The sequence below is a fragment of the Lissotriton helveticus genome, chromosome 3_1 (genome assembly GCF_964261635.1).
Source record: "Lissotriton helveticus chromosome 3_1, aLisHel1.1, whole genome shotgun sequence".
Classification (NCBI taxonomy): Eukaryota; Metazoa; Chordata; class Amphibia; order Caudata; family Salamandridae; genus Lissotriton; species Lissotriton helveticus.
This window is the reverse complement of record NC_136061.1, coordinates 463489712-463508667: the sequence shown is the minus strand read 5'-3', so window position 1 is coordinate 463508667 and position 18956 is coordinate 463489712.

Below are 18956 nucleotides of genomic sequence, written 5' to 3'. Positions count from 1 at the left end.
TCCTTGCAGAGACCAACGAAGAAATCATTGATCCAAATGATATTGAATTTATGGATGAAACTTGGGACCAAGAACTACTGCAATGTGTACAATCAGTAGATGTCCTCCTTGAAAATGAGGAAATTTTACACACTCAAACATTACAAGCTATGTTCAATGAAAATAACGACATTTCAGACAGTGAAATGGTAGACATTTTATTAAACTTTGAAACACAATGACAATAATAAATAATTGTTTAAAAAATAAATAAATAAAAAAAATCAACAAAACAAACAATCAATTAACATACAATATTTAAAAAGTCTATCATTCTTTTTTCCTAATAGTACGCTCCCCGGGCCGCTTCCCGGTTCGCGAACCGGGCGCTCCCCACGCAAAAAAAACAATTTTTTTTTTTTTTATTTGCCCCGCGGGGCCCTTTTAAAGCATCCACATCAAACCTAGGGGGTCAGGGAGGATCTACTATGCCCCCTTATGGTCATTTCCCCCTTTGTTTTGGCATCCTCTTGTCTCTCAAACCTACCGAGAGACAAGATGGCGGCCGCTCCGGACTGTTTAGAATGTTGACAGACACCGGAGAGCCAATCAGCTTCGCTTCGCGAAGTTCCGTTACGCGTCAAGTACGCGAACCGGAGCGCTACCCGGAGCGCGCTTACAGATATATATCTTTTTTTGAACGTTAATTTCTCAAAATCCACTGGAGCACATATATTGAGACCTAGCAAAGGCACATCGGGCTAACAGTCCCTACAATTTTGCTAAGTTTCGTGCAAATCCATTCAGCCGTTCAGGCTAAAAGTGAGGCCAACCGCCCTATGGAAATTAACATGGGAAAAACGCGTTTTGGGACCCCCCTTTTTTCTCGGCCCCCCCTTGACAAACCCCCCCCAAATTTTCAGGGGCTGCTCAGAAACAAAATGTTCCATTTTCCTGAAAATTTCAGCCAATTCCGTCCACAAACGCCAAAGTTATTAGACATAGAATTTTCAAAAATCCCATAGAGAAAAAATCCTAACTATATATACCTACTGGCGACCGCCAGTAGGTAATATATATATATATATATATTTATTTTTTTTTACATTTTTTTATTTTTTTTAAAGTTACATTAATTAATTATTAATTTTAAGTTCCTTTAAGTATTTTAAGTATGTTTAAATTAATTATATTTATTAATATATTACTTTAAAATTACGTTTAAGATATTTTAAAAAAATCGATATTTTGGCAGTCTATATTTTTTCCTATCGATATTTTGGAGTCGATATTTTTGTACTTACCTGTTTGTAGATAGGAAGTCGATATTCTGCCATTCTATATTTTTACCTCGATATTTTTGCAAGTCGATATTTTGACGGTCGATATTCTGTCAGGGATCCGTTCAATCGTCTGTGAAAACAGTGGGGGCATCATCTGGGGAATCCTCCGGCACCGCAGGGACAGGAGAGGGAAGGACGGGTGTAGTGGGTGCAGGTGATGTGGATTCCTCCACACTGGCCGGTGCCTCGCAGAATGTGGCTAGATATACTTGGCTGCACACTTCAGCCAGTTCTGAAAAACTACCACCTGAACCCGGGGACACATTGGGGGTGGAGGTAGAGGGCTGTGAGTCTGTTGTCGTGGGTCTGTGGATGCGTGTGTGATGTCTTTCCCCTCTCCCTGTGGGTGTGCCTATATCCCCGTGAGATTGGGTGCGTGGAGATTTGCGCTTTGTCTGCCGTGTGGGTGTGGTGGGTGTGTCTGTTGTGGTGTCTGACCTGTGGCGTCTGCGTGTACATTGGGCAGGTATGGGAGAGGCTGAGGTGGATGGGTCTGAAGGAGGGGGGGCAGATGCTGCTGGGTGGACAGTGCTGCCGTCAGTGATGACTCTATGGCAGCCACACTCCGACGTAGATCAGACATGGCAGATGACATGCCCTCCATGAACGACAACAACTGTGTCATGATTTGTGTATGTCCATGGAGGACAGTCAACATGGATGTCAGACCTACTAGAATCTGCCGGAGTAGGTCCACAGACTCAGCACTGAGGGCAGCAGGGGAGACAGGGGCAGGGGCTGCGGTGCCGGGAACAAAGGAGACACGGGGTCTAGCACGGACCATAGGGACCCTAACAACTGAGAGGGTGGAGATGGTAATGGAGGAGGAGGGGACAGCCAAAGATGTAGAAGATGGCATAGCTGCATATTCCCCCTCCTCCGGAGAGTCTGATTCCGAGCCGTCCGCATGGTAGGAGGTGTCGTGCTCATGAGGTCCGGCCGTCTGACTCTCCTCACCCTCCGTGCCACTGCCTCCCTCTGACTCCTCAAAGCAGGTGGCACTGTCGCTGGGTCCCTCTGTCTGGTCCGCGCCTGTGTCTCCTGCAAATTGTGGTGATGATGCTGTTGGCAAGGAGAATAAGAAAAACATATCAGTCACCTCTACACATCAGACATATCAGCTACAAATCATTTGGGCACATTTCTAAACATGGCATGCATCATGAGTCACATGCCACTGAACTCTGCACACTGCTAATCCTAGTCTTGGGCAATTGTAAGAGACCCAACACTCAATGTATAGTTGGATACAAGTAACAGGCAAGGCAACAACTTGTATGAGAGACACAATGATGAGCCACTGCCTGACAACAGGATAGCTGATGATGAATCACTGTTCATTTGCCCACCCTGCCACCCAAATCCAGACCTGGTAATGTTTGAATCGCTTTGACCCTGTGCCACATGGGAAAAGTCCTGCCCGAACTGCCATGTGATGCCATCCTGGGACCTGAACCAAGTGTTCCATCACCTCACACTGGCATCACAGCTGTCTACACCCAAAGTCACATTGTGTGGCTGACCATCAATATTATTTACAAACAACATGCAACATATTTTGAGAATATGCACACACGCACTGCCCAGTGTGAGTATGCACAAGCCAATGCATAAAGTGCCTGTCTGACCACACCACTCCAACTGTGGGAGTGTTACCATGCCTCGGAGCACTGCAGGTAGCATGTGACACACATGACAACAAACAGACATGTACCTACCCCCTTCTTGCTGCTGTCCCTCCTGCAACTGCCTATGGAGGTCTGGGAACACCACTTCCAGGACCGGGAGCATGTGGGGGGTGAGGTGGTGGGTGCCGCCATGCCGGCGTGGAGCTTCGAGCTTGAGCTGCCACCTCTTCCTGATGTTACTGAGCCTCCTGCGAGGCCCCCCCTCACTCCTGACAGCCCTGGCGATGTCCAGCCAGATGTCACCCTACTCATAGGCAGATACCTGTCACGAATATAAAGTGAGACAACATCAATACACCTGGTCCATGTCCCCAAGACACACACTTGCACCAAATAGACGATGACAACAGGGCATAGGATGCTGACCACACTTGCATCATTGTCCATGTGTATGTGGCCTGTGAGCAAACAACTATGCACTACATGCCATAGAAAGGCTACAGATGCCATAAGGGGTGCAAACCACTGTTTGAGCATGGCACACACTGAGCAATATATGCTACATCAGGGTGCACTGCAGCACGTGACATGCTGTCACACACCCCACTACACCAAATAACCATCTTCAGACCACACATGCACACCCTGGCACAGCTCATCTGCTTGTCATTTTCAACAGTGTATACAACATCACTTAGCACATGTCACACCTGCGAAAGATGTGACACAGGCCTCAAGCTAACTGTCCAAGTCATGCACACGGCGCAGCATACTTGTCTCATCACATGGGTATAGTTGCAGTATACGTCATGCACCAGTCTTGCAAAACATCACCAACACAATTTGCCAGGTGACAAAGATCTATCACACTCTCCAATGTACATCACTTCAAAGCATGCTATTGTCCAACACGCACACAGGTCATCAACAAATCCATCTACAGTGAGTACATTCATCTGTCATTCGGGGGGAACACTGCAACAGCTCAGGAAACCATTAACCACTTCAGCGCTAATGACAAGGGTAACTCGTCATGGACTTTCCATTGATTTCAATGGAAAGTCAATGGAAGCTCATCAGGTGCCTTAGCGCTGAAGTGGTTAAAAAAAACATGCAAGGTGTGGCCCAGCAAAAAGTGTGATTCACATTGCAGTTAATATCACAGTTAGCACCATGCTGAGGAGCAGTAAACACTATTACACCACATCATTAACTGCATGTGAGATACCACACTGTACACACCAGCACTCACTCCAAACAACATAGCATCTCTTTACAAGAAATACACAATGGCTGTAGTGTCACACACACAACAGGTGCACAGTCCAAGGTAGTGCACTCATCACTCACCTGCTCCTCTGGTCTCCCATACAGCTGGCTGTAGTTAGGCAGGAGGGCATCCAGGAGGGCATTGTTCTCCCCCTCACTGAATGCAGGTGCCCTCTCCATGCTCAGCGAAATCAGGGTCCAGAGGATACAGAGACAGCAGCTGTGTTGTCCACTCCAATGTTGTGCAGGCAAGTGCCTTCTCACAACCACATGCTGCCTTATATCTGTGCTGCTGAGGGTCTGTGAGTCCAAGGAGTACTGTGTGATAGGCCAGAATAGTTTGCATCCTATGTTTCATCCAATCCCATGACACATGAGGCCATGACACACATTTGCATGGTTTAAAAACTGAGCCTGATCTGAACAACAACTTTTGCTACATTGTATAGTTTTGCCCAACTGAATTTTCCAGAACACCTGTAGAACACTCTCAAATCTCTGTTTCCTTGACAACCAGGCTGCATTCTGCCCATTCCACTGTTCCCTATGTATTTTCTGGTACCAACACAAATACAGTGCGATTTCCGTCGCGATTGTAACTCATTCAATGGTGAAACAACCCGTACACACGCACGTTCAATCGGGGTACGCTCTGCTCCCGTATAGCTACAATGCAATAGGGAAACGACCCGAACACACGCATGTTCAATCGGGGTACACTCTGCTCACGTATAGCTACAATGCAATAGGGAAACGACCCGTACACACGCACGTTCAATCGGGGTACGCTCTGCTCGCGTATAGCTACAATGCAATAGGGAAACGACCCGTACACACGCACGTTCAATCGGGGTAGGCTCTGCTCGCGTATAGCTACAATGCAATAGGGAAACGACCCATACACACGCACGTTCAATCGGGGTACGCTCTGCTCGCGTATAGCTACAATGCAATAGGGAAACGACCCGTATACACGCACGTTCAATTGGGGTACTGTGCGTTTGATATGCTCAAGTGAATGCGTGTGTGGGCTGCGTTCATAAGCTCATTCATGTCAACATTGGGAGAGTGATACCAGGAAATCACATGGCAGGGATGTTGGTTTAGGCTCATGTTGAGGATGTGGATGTATAGATTTGCATGGCATCCTTACATCAGCAGGCCCTAGGTGTGACAGACCGTGATATAGCACAGGGAATGTGATATTGTGGCACAGGTGATCTGGAAAGAGCTGTTCAGACATGTCATTAATCACGGTGCACATACATTCAACGCTTCTCACCTGAGTTACATCCTGAACATATTGTGATGCACATGAACACTGGTATGGCACACCATTCAGTACAGGCATCTGTCACATGATGACAGCAACATGCCCACTGTCACAGATGTAAAATTGACGCCCAGCATGACCGTGTGTGACCACGTCATGTGTGCCATGTGCGAAATTGTGCATGCTGTTTGTATACTGTCAAGTTCATCTGCTGTAGGAGCATCTATGATGGGTCTTTGCCGTGATGACAGGGTTACACATGTACGCACACCATGCCACTGGTGAAAATCATCCGCTCAAATGTGTGATGGCATTATAGACCATTTGTCCCCAAACATAAATATCTGATAATGTCCATGTTGTAGTTGTTGCAAATGCACACCTGAAGCACAATATGTCTGATATGTGCAAATGATGGCACATGTGATGTGGGTGTGTGCATTGCTGTCAGCTGTCTGGATGTGCGGACAACTTCCTCATGCAGTTCACGTGACGTGTGTCACTGACATGATACATGGTCCTGCTCACTCAGACCAGCCCAGCAGATCATTTGTATGCTTGTCATGTCCATTCCACAGACAACAGGTCTATCAGTTATCATGGAGGAGTGGCAGCCAGCTGGCACATGTGTCCTCAATGTGTAGCCCACGCCAGACTCAAAATGTATTAGATGCGTTGAAGCAGTGTTGCTTGTGCCATGTACATTGTAATTGTCTTTGTCTGACAGTTGTACACTTTTTTTCCTTATTATGTTGTGCAGGGCATCCCCTCTGGCAAGGCCGTTGCCAGACTTGGATGCCATGAGGGAACGTGATTGCATACGGCGTTACCGCTTCACAGAAAAGTTGATTCAGACCCTGACGGACAGGCTGGAACCACATCTCCAACCATGACACAGGTATCCGATTGCGCTGACACCCAAGGTAAAGGTGATGACAGCACTACATTTCTTTGCCACAGGTATGTTCCAATTTACCATAGGTGATGTGGGGGGGGATGTCCCAAACAATGTTCAGCAGGGTTTTACGTGATGTATTGGCAGCTATGTTGGTGCACATAGATGAATTCTTAGCATTCCCTACTCCTGCACAGTTGACAGATGTCAAGGGGAAATTCTATGCCCTGGGACGCATGCCACATGTAATTGGTGCTATTGATGGAACACATGTTTCTCTGGTGCCACCACAGGCTCAGGAGCAAGCTTACCGCAACAGGAAACATTACCACTCGATAAATGCCCTGGTGGTGTGTCTTGCCAACATGCTGATCTCCCATGTTTGTGCATGTTTTCAAGGATCGTGCCACAATGCATTCATCATGAGGCGTAGCAGGGTACCACAGATGCAGTGGCGGTTTCTGTGCACGGGCGTCGGGGCTCCGCCCCCCTTACTTTCAGAGACAAATGAAGCAATCATAGCAATGGTTAAAATATGTTTTGTCATTAAAAAACAATTTTCCATGTAAGTTCCGAGAATGAGGGCACTGTCTGCCCTACTCACGGACATCAGCGTTAGTGTTGTGCTCCACAATGCGGACACGTGACAGCCTTTTAACTGCTTGCTCCCCTGGCCCTGGGCAGGTGGGTATTTGCCGGGCTGACAATCTCTCCGCCCTTAGGCCTGTGAGGCCATCAGCTCGGCAAAGACCTAGCATTCCGGCCCAGTCTCCACCCCCTGATGACGTAGAGGTAAACTTGGCCCCGGGCGTTTTAAAAACAAGCCCGGTTTTGCCAAGCTTCCACGTCAATCAGGGAGTGAGAGCATTGTCACCCCTCACTCCCCTAATTCGTTACAGGGTGTGGGTGGGACCATACTCTGTGACGAATTGGAAAAGGTGTGGCAGCCGGAAAGAGGCAGACCAGGAATCGAGTCTGCGCAGACACGACTTGTTGTGTGTCTGAGAGTGATGCAGCTTCGCTTCCTACACGAGCTTGTTCATTGTGGCGTTGGACGCCACTGGAAGAGAATCAGTCGGAATGCGCGGTAATTTACTTGTAGTCTAATGTTGTCTAACGCTATTAGCCACTTTCCTCAAGACCGTGGGCTTGTAACCTACAAGTGCATATTGCGCGTGCGTGCTCATAGACACACAACTCCCCCCTCCTTGCTACCGCTCGCGCGCTCTGGCACTTACATGATAATGCTGCCTCCTGTCTAAAATTGTGCCCCGGGGGTCGGGACTGAGGTCACAGCAACCACCATATACTGCGCTATCACGGAGGGCTGCATTAATACACCTCACCTCAGCATGAGTCCTTAGTGCCCCCCAATGAATTGCTCAAATGGGGCCTGGCATGATTGATTAGGCAGAGGCGTGCAGCTCGTTCATGGTTGCACAGAAGGACATACGATTAATTCTTACGTGCGCACACGGGCAGCCCAGTTCAGTGGGCGAATGACAAGATGTCTGTCTTTCAGTAAAAATAAAGTTATTCTTTTCATAACACATTAAACACGCGGCAAAAAGGAGCACAAAACACAAGCGCAAAATGCCGGAGTCCAATCGGCGCTAAAGAAAGTGCCAAGGAGAAAGCGAGCCATTCCTCACTCCAGCCAGCATTTCAGAGAAAAAACTGTTCTGTGCATTTCGTTTGATTTGGCCTAGATTAGAAGTTATTCATTCTGCATCTGATCAAGTCAAGGCGCCTCGTACAGCTCTGCATCTGGGAGGCCTTGCAGGACAGCAGAAAGAGATGACTTAAATGTGTTTTTTGTTTATTTCGGTGGTGTTCACACAGTCGGAAACAAGAATGATTTACTGCATCGCTGGCAGCTTGTGAGCAAGACCCCATATGGGAAGGAGTCGGCAGCGCAGCTAGGCAGGCAGTTTACATGGTAAGGAACTGAAATTATGCAATGGGGCAGACGGCAGAGTGTATGCTAAGTGCTTTGTGGAGTGCATGTGCGTCCAAATTGTATACATGTAAACGGCACTTCCTTAGTATTCTCACAGGTGCTGGATAGCACGACACTGAATAGCAGTGATGAGACAGGAACAATGCCAGGGAAGAGAACGACACACACTTCAAAATGAAGCAAATTCTGCTGCCTGCATTACCAATGCACTTTCCACTTTGCTGACACATCTACACAGAACTACCGGAAATTTTAAGAAACAAATTCACAACTGCCCTTTTCCGGTAGCTGAACAACACATGCTCAGCACAGACCTGCAATACGCGGCGTGTGTCTATCTTTCTACCACAAATGGACATTCCTACAGTGTGAGCATGCCCTCCAAGGTCCCTACGGACTCCGCTCGTGGCATCGTTGTAATAGTGAGATTACTAAAAAATTTGATGTACAGGAACATGCCCAAAAGCCTGTGCGGCGCTCAGCGTGAGCTTCTGGTGCAGGGCAGATTTCAAGAAAGGTCAGAGCAAAGCATCTCCGACTGACATACGTCTTATCCTATCATTGGTGACACAGGGGACCCCCCTCAACAAGCAGTTTCCAGACACCAACGAGAGTGCCTTTAAACCTACAACCATACACAGTGCATAGCACGTAGAGTACTGCATAGTAAAACTGCACTAAACAGTAAATACAAAAATGACATTCACACATTTAAATGTGTTTTCAGTCATATCGTTCCAGCGTACCTGGATTTATCTGAGGTGCATGGAAAACTTTTGCTTCTCTGGGAGTGCACTGGAACGTCATTGCAGGGAAGCCTCCTGAAGAAAATAATGATTAACAATGAGGTTCGCAAAGTACCTTGGAATTGCAGGCTAGGCTTTGAAATGTCAAAAAAATCAATGTTTTAGAAAGAGTTGGGTGGTTAGGAATTGTATTTCAAAGCAGGCTGCTTTGTAGCATATAACCATCTATGTTACTGCAACATGTCATACCTTTAGAGGGCGTGCGGCGGCCATAATTGGCTTATTCACACAAAGTACAAGCAGCCTCTCAACCAGATAGATAGAACAATAACACTCTGGGGAGTACTAATGAAATTGTATGTTAATGTTTTTATTCTTTAATGATGATTAGCTATTGGGATGAATATATAAATGAATACTGGTTTTGCATTATTCTAGTGTTTGAGTGGTGGCTTGTGGAACCCGCCAAATCATCTCATTATTTTTGTTTCTGTACACAGTTTTTTTTTTGTTATATGCATTATGCAGGACTATGCCATATTTAGCACGTTAGGATTGCTGATGATAATAGACTTGTTTTGTAAAGCTTTCTTCCCCACCAAGGAGTTAATTTTGTGATTTCTCAAATACCTAACAGGACGGATCCTTCAGGTTACAGCGCGCGCTCTCACTGGTACCTGTGACCTTTAAGTTAGGTGCGCATCACTGCAGCAACTTTCCAACCTCTTTAGCTATCGTTTTGGAATTGGGATCAACGCGTACCTCACACATGACTTATTTGTGTATTTTCACTCGAATCTCGAGAGGCAAAAGGTTTGCATTGCAAACTATGCCTAGTTATCAGCAGACCAGCAGAAGAAAACTTCACACGCCTTTAAGTATTGATTTGATGTCAGTGGAATGATAGCTCCAGCCAGTTATTTCATGTCCAGAGCAGCTTTTCCATGGTGATGGGTCCTTATAAGTGAAGACATAATCGAGTGGGTTCAGAAGCGATAGACAAGGCGCAATAGGGGTTTTATGCACCAGTGGAAGCATCTTACATCAATGTCACTCGACGACAGATGGTCAGGTCCAGGAACATAGCGCGAGACCAGGGGGCGTGGGGGTCAGCTGGATTCCAGGGTATTTCTTATGGTATCCCATTCATGTTCTGAGTTGACCAGCAATGACGTGGAGGAAGATGTATGCCTTAATGCCTTTATAGAGAGTTATGCTTTTTTCTAATAAGTGCACAACAGCTATCAGTGGTGAATTTGATGTTTGCGAGTCTAGCTAAAGACAAGGAGCTCTGCACAAAGGTGGTGGCAGAGGGAGGAGTTCACAGGATGGAAACGAGGAGGGAGGCTATGCAATCTTTATGCCACAAGGCATTACCACACAGGAAAGCAACACATAGGAAAGAACCACCAAGACCCATTTTGGTACTTTACCCGGCAGTATTTTACCACACAGGATAGTATTTTTTAATGACATACCTACTATGCCATTTGAAAAAAGAGAATGTAAGGGTTAGGTAAGCTTAATGGAGGCACAGGTAAAGAAAGGGAAGGTGTCTTTAGAGTGCTGGGCAGGTAGAGGTAAATGGTCAGACTAGTCTGACTAGGATGGGATGTATGTATTTAACTATCTACATAACCACATACACTTTACTTTTCACAGTCAAAAAGGAGGTGAGCATTGGCTTAGACTAATTATTAATTAGTTTAGGCCAACCCTCACCTCGTTTTTGACTGTGAAGAATAAAGTGTGTGTGTTCTCAAATTTACTTGAAAATGCACCATTTGCCCACACATTTTTCAAAATGTTCCTCCTTAGGTTGTTTCGCGCTCGCTAGCCAAGCTCGCTCACCTCAGTGTACTCCAGCACAAACTTTAAGCTCACCACTTTCAAATGTCACCAGCCGCCACTGCACAGATGATGCTGCAGCTGCGCAACCATCGGGCATGTCTTGTTGGTGGGTAAACTCTGTTACTCATGTATGTCTGTATGTCATTATTTCCTTAACTGCATCATATTATACAATCATTTCAAGGATGTCAATTTGCAGGAGACGCAGGATATCCAAACATGCCGTGGCTCATGACTCCGCTACGCAACCCCAGAACAGCTGCAGACCAGCGGTACAACAATGCTCATGGGCAGACCAGGCGGGTGATAGAGCTAACATTTGGACTCCTGAAGAGCCGGTTCAGGTGCCTTGACAAGACTGGCGGATCACTCCCATACGCCCCACTGAAGGTGTGTGACATCTTCACCGTGTGCTGCATGCTGCACAACATGGCAGTTGAGGAGGCAGTACAACACAATGAAGGTAACAACCTAGGCAGTAGTGAAAAGATTGCCCACGTAATAGCGGCAGGACAAGGACAACCCACTTCCAGTTAAAAGCAATTTTTATTAAACACAATTAAAATAAACACAAATAAAATTATGAAGTTAAAAAGCATGTCAACCAAGCAATTGTGATGCAACAAGTTACAATTGACAAATTATAAAACAAATTATTTAAGAGAAAATTACACAAAATAACAATAATGCATAAAAAACACATATAAGCTCTCTATAAGAAATGTATGAGTATTTTGTCGACGCGCGTTTCGGCGGCCAGCGCCTTCTTCAAGACAGAAACTCAAAATACCTAAAATTTTAAATTACAATTAGTGACAAAAATGTTTTATATTTTTCCTTAAGGACAATAGAAACAATACATAATTAGGAAATAGCATACAAAATAATGAGCACCCATGAATTTATAAATGCAACACATTGTACTGGAAGGTGGGGAAGGTAAAGTCCTGTATTTGTAGCAATCAACCCAAATGTGGGGAATAAAGCAAGGCCTCAATGCTCAAGTTAGAGGGAAACAATGCCGGGCAGTGGATAACCAGGAATTTAATAGGCAGGGATGGTATAGCCAAGGCGCAGTCAATGATCACTTATCCTTTGAATGATACGGGCATACATACCACAGTAAAGAGAAAAACAGATAGGCATAGGTAACGCCTGGACAGATATGTTAGATTTTATGTTTTATTAGCCTAACTCGGGCTATTGATATTATATCAGGCTTACCTGTGCAATGAATATGTAGAGCACGGAGGGAGCCTTAAAGTAAACTAAGTCTCTCCTTCTATAATTAACATTTAATTACTTCAAGTTGTGGGTATAGAGGAGGATTTGTACTTACTTTCATGCTAGCAGATGAGTGCAGTTGAGAAGGCAGTCCCACTCATCCTAGATCCTGATGAGCTGGAACATCCGCCCGTGGAGGTTGAAGGACTTTGCCAGGATGCCAGTGACGAGGAGGTTGAAGATGATATCCGGAGTCACCTCATCCACAACTAATAATGGTGAGTCCTAAGTGCATTTTGTTCACGCATGTACCATGGAGTTGAATGGGCAGCATGCTGTGTGTCCAGCTGACTGTATGCAATGTCACTTTGATGTTTGTTGTGCAGTGTCACACAGGTGCAGATGTAATGCCACACACAGACGTGCTATGTGTGAACTTGGAATGTACAAGTGTAGTACAACCTAAGTCATTCAACATGACCATGTCTGAATGAAATTATTCTGTACTTGACCCCTAGTGTGCCTCTCATTCCCAGGTTGCGCTGCCTGTTGTCCGTTGGTGTCATCTTGGTCAGCCTGCTGTTTCTCATGATGATAGGAACGTCAGTCAAATCAACGGACCATGCACGGACATGTGGAAATGTCAGTTTGGGTAAGGACTCATATAAGGCTTTTTTGCGTTGGTATGGTTTCAATTGTGTGGTACATGTTCATGCGCAAGTTGTTGGACCATGCGTACATGCAACAACATCAGGTTTCCGATTCCATGTAGCCCCACTCCCATGACAGGATAGTCACCCTATCTGACAGTCATCTGTCGTTGAGTTTTGACTCTGGTGAATGCATCAATGTGTGTAAACATTGACACTGAAACATTGCATATACCATGGTTGGACATTGTGTGGGAGATCATAACCACGGACTCTTTTGGGGATTGCAGCCTCACTGTGTGTAGCAGGATGTGTCTGGATCATCCCCTCAACCCTGTGGGCCAGTACACTTTGGTTTCCCAAAAACCATGTTGTGTAGGTGTGGGCCGGTGTATGTCCCTCATGTTAAGACAACTGTTGTGTGAGTCTGTTTGCATGGATGCATTGCCCCTTGTGCCAGTATGTCATGTCACTGTCATGTCGTTACCTCAGTGCAGGTTGAGAATACTGCTACGCTTGCTTTCACAGTGAGTTGAAGTTCACTTTCCATTCCCATGATGCCAGGTATGTTGGGCTGGTGACATTAGAATGGTGGGCTGAATCACATGTAAATTACTCCGTGGCACCAGTGGAATGAGGTTAATCACATGGGGGCATATTACCAACGTTAAGCGATATTTATCGCTAACGATGCTTAGCAACGAATTTTTAACGCTAAGCATCGTCAGAAATTATCGCAGATAAACCTTGCTATTATCAAGGTTTATCGCAAATGCGATAAAAAACGGCCGCAATGCATGAATATCGCTGAAAAGTCAGCGATATTCATGCATTACCGAGCTAATGCTCTTAGCCATGTTATACACCTCCCATTGGATAACATGGCTAAGAACTGCTCAGGGCAGGTGTTAGTTTTTGGAGATATTCGCGCTTAGCGCGAATATCTCCAAAAGTTGGTAATAGGAGATAGCGATGTTAGCGACTGTTTCCAGTCGCTAACATCTTGGCACACCCACTTTGCATGTCATTAGTGATAAATATCACTGACATGCAAAGTGGGGCCCAAGATGGTCGCTATCTCCTACTAGCTGTCGCTAACTGGTGTTAGCGACAGCTAGGTAATAGGGAGATAATTTTATCTCCGCTTTCTTGGCTTTTGAAGCCAAAAAAGCGGAGATAAACCCCCTTGATAATATGCCCCATGATTCTCTAGTCCCATGCAGCATCTCATGGTGATGGTAGGGTTCTTTATGTGGCCTAGCTCCTCATTACTTGCTGTTGACTTAATTCCCACCTGCTTGTCATGTTTCGCACAGTGAGGCTCATTTGCAAGAGCAACAGACTGGCTCCAGAGGGGCTTCATTGGATTTGGGTCATTAGCTTCCTCATCATATGAGATGCTTACAGCTGTTGTGGGTGATGTCAAGTTTGCCTTCATGGCCCTTACGGATACACAGGGCCAAATACAGATATTTGACTTCGCGTAAGTAGCACTGCCATACATTTTGATTTCTTGTTTTGGGACACATCATCATACACTGTGACTTAGTTTTTGTCAACATCGATCTCATTGCATAGTAGCTGACTTGTGAGCGTTACACAAGATTCTAATAGGTGACAGACTGGACTATATTTTATGTGTCTGTGTACATGCATCTGATCTTATGTCATAGCATTATCTGTGATCTCAAATAGGGTATAGTGGTTACACTTCACAGGTGTGACTGGTACAGTGTCTCTCATGAGGTATTTGTAGAATCAGTGACATAAGAATGCAATCCTAATGCTTGTTTGCCTCTGTTTCATATCTCCCTCCCTGCAGTTCCCATCCTCTCCTTCCCTCGCCTGATCACCCTTTTGTGTCTGTCATTTGTACTCAGACCAAGGGGCTATTTGGAGGTGGAACCCTTTCAGCATCACACCACTCTGATGATCAAAGGTACGGACAGTCCCAGGCAGTCGTGTGGAGAATCTTTCTGCAGCATTACAGGTGACATCATTGCATGACTGTTATTGTGTTCAGGGCAATGCCACTGGCCATGTACATTGGATAATGCTGCATGGCCTCCCAAGGAACTTCATCATGTTGTGTATGACGTGTGATTTCCACAGAACATTGTGCCTCCTTGCTATCAATGCACATGTCTTTCTAATGTGCATGTATTCAATATGGCCTATTGTAAATTAATTGTTTATATGTGGATACGTGTACAGTGACAACATGCATGGTGTTGGTATAGACAAAAGTTCAATATTGTGCGTGAGGTAGATGGCTGTGAAGGTGATGTTAACCTTACTACCCACTACGTGCTGACGCTGTGAGTCCTGTGCCCGACTTGGCCCTAAGGGGCCTGATCCTGTGACCGTGATATTTGGTGATTACTCTGCCATTTTGCTTACAGTGACCCTGAGTCACCCAGACACTTCCACAGCCACAATGCAGCACCGAGTGGCCAGATCCTGGACCCCACACGCCTACAGAATACTCCTCCTTCCATCCATTTGTAGAGCATGCTCCAGCCAACCTACACACAGAGAACACCAGACATTCATCCACCTGGTATCACGATACCTCAAACTCACCCATAACAGCTTCTCTGCCTGTGTGCGCAACACATACTGGCAAGACTATGCTGCCCCACATGACAGTGTGTCTACGTACAACCAGGTCATGTGCCTCGTGCAGCACACACACACCTTCCAGCAGCACAATATTGTACTGTTTTACCTTGTCAACACCACAGCAGCACACCTCGCCTTCCTTACAGTAACGTGGCAGTACGCAACCTCAGCACACCACTTCAACATGGCCGTCACAGACAGTCAAATAGCCACCGGGAACACACACCAAAACCATGTTTCTTGGGTGTGGTGTGATGTGGCCGGTCTGGTGAAGAGATTTCTCAGACGTGGCAAGGCGTTCTGGATGCGTTGCACCCGTCACATGAGTTTGGTTGTTGTAGCTGCATAGGGGGCGGTCACGTGATCAGGTGAGCTTCTAGAGAGTGCAACAGGCCATTGCCCACAGTTTGTCCTGCCACCCTTGGCCTGTGCACCATTCATCACATCCACAGTACAACTGCATGCTGAAGATAGTTCTCATACATCAGGACACAGATGTTGGTACCCCCGACGTGGACACCTACATTTTAACCCTGATCTATACACCTACAAGTGACTCTCCTGTGCCAGTCTGTAATTGCAGTATTTCAAGCCAAACCCCCCTACAGCATTTAGTAACCATCACGGGTGTGTATTGCCATCCATGTATCTAGTTATTTGAAAATTTTGACCTATGTGTGTCATCAACCGGACTCAGATCTAAGTGTGTGGATGGCTGCAGTTTGTTAAATACTGTAGCATTTCATATATTTCCACACTCATATGTTTTAGACTCTGGGTACAAGATTACTACACCAATGCTGGAGATGAGATGCCTTACAGTTTCAGTCAACAGAGTCCAGGCCACAGTGCGTGGCATCATTGGGCAGACTGTGACCAGCAAGTCCATGTGGGAGAGTCAAATAGGTGATGCTGTTTCACCCAAGGGCAATATGCCAGGCAGGTGTCCTGGGAGTTGTGCATGGCCCAATGCCTCTCAACGTCTTCGCCGTGGACCCACCTTCCTTAGGGGACCCTCACATGCAGGCCTTGACGATGTATGGGACGCTCCGTCAGACTGTTCCTCCTCCTCCTCCCTCCCTGTGGCTGGAGTATACCTTTGCATTGACGTTTGTGGCCTGGTGACACAGGGAGGGTGCTGCATGTTGGCAGACATCTGACGGAGAGATTGGCTTATATCCCGACGCACAGTCAAGAGCTCAGCCAGTGTTGCCTCCACCTGTCCATGATGTCGTTCTTGCCTGGCATGTTGCTTGGCATGCTGTTATTTCAGTTCATTGAGGGCCTCCACTACCTGACTGACCTCCCTGGTGTCACGCCGGTATGCCTCCAGGATGGTACTCAGTTGAGACATACCGGTGCCTGCAGCTTCCTGGCCAGAATCTCGCCTCCGCCTTGCGCCACTCCCATCACCCTGACCCACATGAGCACGGCCTGCACTTGTGGGCACATCGGATCAACGGGACCCCCGAGTGTTGGCAGGGTGGATGTTGTCTGCCTCCTCCAGGGTGCCCGCCGAAGGGTGTCCCTCATTTTCAGACTGGCTCTCTGGTGGATCATGGGCAGGGCTCTGACCTGTCTGCTGGGATGTGGTGGGAATGGGTCTGGTGGTTGGCACCGATGTATCTGATCCAGTTGCTGCAGGGGTTTGGGATCCAGAGGGGCCAGGTTGGTTGGGGTCCGTTGGGCACTGCTGTGACTCATATCCACCCCACCCCCATACTGTTGGGCACTGCTGGGACTCATGGCCAGCCACCCCCATACTGTTGGGCACTGCTGGGACTCATGGCCACCCACCCCCATACCGTTGGGCACTGCTGGGACTCATATCCACCCCACCCCCATACTGTTGGGCACTGCTGAGACTCATGGCCACCCACCCCCATACTGTTGGGCACTGCTGGGACTCATATCCACCCACCCCCATACCGTTGGGCACTGCTGGGACTCATGGCCACCCACCCCCATACTGTTGGGCACTGCTGGGACTCATGGCCACCCACCCCCATACTGTTGGGCACTGCTGGGACTCATGGCCCCCCACCCCCATACCGTTGGGCACTGCTGGGACTCATATCCACCCCACCCCATACTGTTGGGCACTAGTGGGCCTCTCCCCATATTACATGAGTTGTTTGTATACTCACCAGGCTTCACAGCTCCTTCAATTCCGCAAACTCCCACCGGTGGTAGCAGGGCCATGACTTTCTCCTCCCAGGGATGGTATTGTGGAGGTCTGCGGGGACCTCCACCTCCAGTGAGGTTTGCACAGGCGAAGTCCTCGTCCATCTTCTTCTTGACCATCCTGCGCAGATCATACCACCTGGCCTGACATTCCTGCCTGGTGCGCTTGATGGGTGCAACAGCATTGACCCGGTCTATGATCCTCTCCCACAGTCGTGTTTTTTCAGCTATGCTGGTCTGTCTGACCAATGCGCCAAACAGCTGTGGCTCCACTCTGATGACTTCATCTGTAAGGACCTCCATCTCCGGGTTAGTGAACGTTGGATTCTTTGGTGTGGTCATGGTGTGGGGTGTATGTGATTGAGGGGGTGATGGTGTGTAGATGAGATAGGGTGTATGTGTGAGGGTTAATGGGTGCAGTTGTTGATGTGCTGGCAGTGTCTTCTTTTTGCAAATAGGTATGTTGCAAAGGATGATGGGTTGTATGTGTGGACCCTTTTATTGGTCCATTTGTGGGTGTGGCTTATTTTGTATTAGTGGTGGGTGTGGTATATGGGGTGGGTGTTACTTGGGCCCTCTGTTTGCCTGTTTGTACGTGGCCAGGACATTGTTTCCCAATGGTGTGTACACAGGAGACAGGTTTTGTGTTGTTGTGCGACTCGTTTGCGTACTCCTTGTGCTGATTTCGGGGGTTCACATGCGCTTTATAATTGTTATGTGTGCGGGTCGTATTTGTTGGTGCGGGTGACTTATACGGGCCGTTGGGGGGTTCGTGTACGCTTGATTGGGGTGTGTGCGGGTCTTATTTGTTTGTGCGGGTGACTTATATGGGCCGTTGGGTGGTGGGGGGGTTCGTGTACGCTTGATTGGGGTGTGTGCGGGTCGTACTTGTAGGTGCGGGTGACTTATACGGGCCATTGGGGGGTAGGGTGGTTCGCGTGGGCTTGATCGGGGTGTGTGCGGTTCGTATTTGTTTGTGCGGTTGACTTATACGGGCCGTTGGGGGTTGGGGGGTTCGTGTACGCTTGATGGGGTGTGTGCGGGTCATATTTGTTGGTGCGGGTGACTTATACGGGTCGTTAGGGGGTAGGGGGGTTCGCGTACGCTTGATTGAGGGGTAAACAGTTCGTATTTGTTGATGCGGCTTGCTGAAACGCGATATTTTCCGTACGAATCATTCTTCATGCGTGACTACTTTGGTCCGTACAAATCGCGTGCTGGGTTGCCGCATTGCATCGTACTTGTATGTTTGTACGGCAGGTTTACAAATCGTACGGTTTGATTTACGACGCTTATTCGCACGGGTCTTCAACTGCGGTTTGTACGGATCGC